Genomic DNA, 4,917 nt, shown 5'->3' on the forward strand with positions numbered 1-4,917 from the left:
GTGAGCATGCATAAGTGTATAAGGCTTCTCTAATAGAACATTTATTAGTAACTGTGAAGCAGCAGAGACCCGACCCCCAAGACCAGAGGCAGATGAAAAAGGGGGGACCAGAGTCCAAGACCCCAGGAGGGACCCCGACCGCGGAGCCCCCAGAGCCACCCACACAGGACGAACCACTCACCCACCCCCCAGAACGGACCACAGGGGAGAACCGGAAGATCCCCACCAGCAACCACATACAGTGACCCCCCGGGGCCAACAGCGACAAACTCATAGGCCCCCGTCGGCACCCGCCGCACCGATGTAGGTCCAGGTCCAGGCACCGAGGCCCGGGCACCGAGGACTCACACCACCCAGGCCAAGGCCCGACAGGGCCAGAGGACCCGAGCCCCACCAGGCAGACACCAGGCCGAGCCGACACACGCCCAAGCGCCCAGCCCCCGATACCAAGGGCCCCAAGCGCGCCGGCAGGCAAGGGCACACCCCACCAGGGGGCCGCGCGATAGGGGCGCGATGCCAAGCACCCCCAGTTGTATCAAAGAGGGGGCAGTCCGAGTCTCGGCCTAACAAATACCCATTCATACACATACACAATCACACTATCCCAACCTCAATCTCACATTCATTCACTCAAAGACATACAATAACGATACATTTCATTCTTATTCCCGATACACACTCTAAACCCCCCAGGTCCAAGACATGTACCCGCCCTCTACAGGGGGCAGCCCATGCCCAAACCCAGGAGGTAAACCCATTCATTCCTGAGCGGAGAAGAGCCAATACCCCAGAACCGGCCCAGGCCATGCCCCGCCGACAGGACACCCCCCCACCACGAAGAGGACACGCCACCAACCACCCCCACACACCGTCAACAACCAAACACGCACCCCCAGCCGACCGCCTGCCAGGCCCCGGCAGCCACCCCGGTCAGCGGGCCAACCATGGCACCCAAGAGCCAAGCTCAGGGGGTCCAAACAACCCCAGGGAGAGCACAGCGCCAGCACCGCCCACGGCAACCCCCAGACCCCGAACCCCCACATAGTCCTGGTCAACACCCGACGGCCTGCCCTTCTCCCGGACCCCACCCCCGGAATGGCAGTCAGGGAACTAGGTGGGTAGGAAGAGGAGAAAAAATAAATAAATAAATAAATAAAAATAAGACCCCGACACATACACCCCCACCCCTAGATGTGCTGTTGATGTGTGTTGTTGTAGAGTGCCATTAAAAAGGAAAGAAGAAGGAGCAAAGGCTGGCAAGGTGCCGGTTTCCCCTCCACCCCAACTCTATCCAAACCCTAGTGTCTAAATGTAACCGTTGTAAGTGAGCACAGGCACAGGGGGTGAGAGTAAAGTCATCCCACCACCCATAGCCATGTGCCCACTTCAAATTCCTATATATGAATGTCATGAGGATGTTATGAATGAATGTCTAAGGTGTACAATAAAATTGAGTCCCAGGTGGCTATGGTCAACAAAGATGTAAAATTGTTGCAGCACACCCGAGCCCAAACAACCCTAAATGTGTGGAATTGAAATGAAGAGGGTGGAGGTGCATGGTGAGGGATGGGGAGAAATAACTGTGAGAGCAAATGCTCCCACAGGGAGTCAGCTCCCCCACTGACCCAACAGCCCCCCCCCCCCCCGCCCCCCAAGGTCCACCCAGGGATTGAGGCCAAGACACCTCTCCATCTGGACCGACCGCCAGGCCCGCTGAGCTCCAGACCAGAGAGGGACAGAGCCCCGAGGACCGCCATAGCCGCACCAGCAGCCTACACACCCGAGGGCCACCAGGACCCCCACAGACCGCAGTCAGCCCGCTACCAGATGGAGCCAAACCCCACCAGGACGACCCGTCCAAGAGCGCCCGCCCAACCGCCGACAGTGCCAGGAAGCACCGGGAGCGAGCCCCCACCACAGGAAAGGGGCCAGCCAGCCAGCTGGTGGCCATTTTTAAGAACAAGGGTGATGTACAGAGTTGTAGCAACTACAGGGGAATTAAGTTGATGAGTCACACGATGAAGATCTGGGAGAGAGTTGTGGAAGCAAGACTTAGACGAGAGGTGACTATCTGTGAGCAGCAGTATGGTTTCATGCCAAGAAAGAGCACCACAGATCCATCTTTGATTTGAGGATGATGATGGAGAAGTACAGAGAGGGTCAGAAAGAACTCCATTGTGTCTTTGAGGATTTAGAAAAAAAATCTGACAGGGTGCTGAGAGAGGAGGTGTGGTGTTACATGAGGAAATCTGGAGTGGCAGAGAAGTATGCTGGACTGGTACAGGACATGTATGAGGACAGCAGGACATGTATGAGGACAGCAGGACAGTGGTGAGATGTGCTGTAGGAGTGACATATAGCTTCAAGGTGGAGGTGGGAGTGCATCAAGGATCAGCTCTGAGCACCTTCTTGTTTGCTCTGGTGATGGACCGACAGAGACAGAGTCCATGTGTGTGGATGAGAGGGAGGAGGTGGAACAGTGAGGCTACAAGGAGCAGAGGTCACAAAGGTGCAGGACTTCAAGGACTTGGGGTCCACTGTCCAGGAACATGGGGAGTGTGGTGAAGAGGTGAAGAAGAGAGTCCAGGCTGGATGGAGTGATGGAGAAAAGTTTCAGGAGTGATTTGTGACAAAAGGGTGTCAGCAAAGGTCAAAGGAAAAGTTTACAAGGCAGTGGTGAGACCAGCTATGTTGTATGGTCTGGAAACAGAGACATGGACAAAAAGACAGGAGACAGAACTGGAAGTGGCAGAAATGAAGATGATGAGGTTCTCCTTAGGAGATACAAGGATGGAGAAGATTAGGAATGAGATCATCAGAGGTACAGCACAGGTTGAACAACTGGGAGATAAAGTTAGAGAGGACACACTGAGATGGTTTGGACATGTCCAGAGGAGGGACAGTGGTTTGGACATGTCCAGAGGAGGGACAGTGGGTATATTGGAAGAAGGATGTTAGAAATGCAGCTGCCAGGAAAAAGACAAAGAGGAGACATATGGATGCAGTTAGAGAGGACATGGAGGTAGTTGGAGTGAGGACAGAGTGAGGTGGAGGAGGACTCGCTGTGGAGAACCTGAAGCGGGAAAAGCAGAAAGAAGAAGAAGAAGAAGTGTATTGATTATTGCTGGTCAACTATTCATTCATTTTTGATTAAAAAATGTATAGCTTTATTCTTTCAGTTTTCTGTTTAGGTTGGGGAAACAATTTAAAAGCCTTTAACAAGTTTTTGAACAGTTACAATGCACTCATTTAAAAATGGCAAGAAGTAAATTACAGCAATATTTAATAATTCATCAAATCAACTCTAAACTGAATAAAACACTAAATCGCCAAAAGTAAATGAATAAATAAAAGAGCAAATCAAGTTTTTTTAAATATAAACAGAATTCATAAAGTTAAAAATATTTGAATGATAATAAATTTAAAAATGTCTCTATGCATGATCTAAAAAATAGATTTGAACCTGAAAGGTTTTTAGATGTTTTATTTAATGTTTCTTTTGTTGCCGCTCCCTCACAAATAACCAGATTTATCATACACTCATCTAATGCTGCTCCAGAGTTTCATGACGGTCTGCACTGACCCAGGATGCCGGTTGACGCAGACAAATTAAATTCCTAAGGGAAAAGTGTTTCGACAAGACTGCAATTAGCTGTTCACATTTCTAAAAGTTGGGCATGAACTGGAAAACACAGGAGAACGGTCTTGACAGCTTCATGCTCCTGTCAGCAACTGTCTCTGTTGAGATACTGACAACATAAAGAAACAGCACCAAACTTTGGAGATTGGCCAAGAAAAAAAAATTCCTGTATAATGATGCCGTTTAATTTAACTTAAACGTATTTAAATATTTGAATGGGCAACTTCAAAATTGAAAAAGTGAAATAAAATATCAGCATCCTGCCTCTCTCCTGTTGACTGATGTAGGTGGCCCCGTGCGACCCTGAACAAGTACGCACAGAAAATACAAAAATGGGCCTCAAGAAAAATATCTTGTTAGTTTTAACTTAAAATTTAATTAGAGGACAATAAAATGAACTGCAAATTGAAAATAAAAGCTCAAAAATATAGAAATGAAAAAAAAAGCTCTTAAAGTATGAATTTGTGATTGAAGAAACTATTTTATTATTTGGGGAAAATATCGTTTCAGTTTTATGTAAGATTCAGTGATAAAAGACAAACAAGTATTGATGCTTTTATTTGTACTTGAAAACAAGATTCAAGCCAGAAAACTCACCTGGAACACCGCTTCATGTCAGAAACTTGGAAAGTCGGAGGTAGTGTTGTAGTACTCGAGACCAGTCTTGGTCTTGAGACCGGTCTCAAGATCTCTTTTTGATGGTCTTGATCTTGTCTCGGACTCAAACGCATTTGGACTCGGTCTTGTCTCAGTTTCAGACATTGAGGACTCGGGATTTTATTTCAAGACCAGTCAAGACCACAACTGTGGAAATATCACTAAATTGCCAGAATATTGTCCAGTTTATTTAACATCCTTGTTTTTATTGGATGCAAAACGTACTGATTCAAATCCAAGCGATAACGTGACTCATTGCTAAATACGTGTTTTTGTTACCGCTGTCACGTGCACCTCCTTTCACTCGCACATGGTTCTGTACCAACAGAACAACACAGACAACAGAACGTAATGTCTCAACCAGGAGTGAAAGTAAGCCGGTACGGATAATCTGTGCAAAGATTGAGCTCCAAGACTTGAGGTATTGGTCTTGTCTTGGTCTTGTCCTCCCTCGGCCTTGGTCTCGACTTGGTCTCTGACCCCAAAGTCTTGGTCTTGTCTCGGTCTCGGTACACTCTGGTCTTGGTCTCGACTTGGTCTCGGACCCCAAAAGTCTTGGTCTTGTCTCGGTCTCGGTACACTCTGGTCTTGATCTCGACTTGGTCTCGGACCCCAAAAGT

Source organism: Nematolebias whitei, chromosome 2, assembly GCF_014905685.2.
Source record: "Nematolebias whitei isolate Nwh7 chromosome 2, NemWhi1, whole genome shotgun sequence".
In the NCBI taxonomy this organism is placed as follows: Eukaryota; Metazoa; Chordata; class Actinopteri; order Cyprinodontiformes; family Rivulidae; genus Nematolebias; species Nematolebias whitei.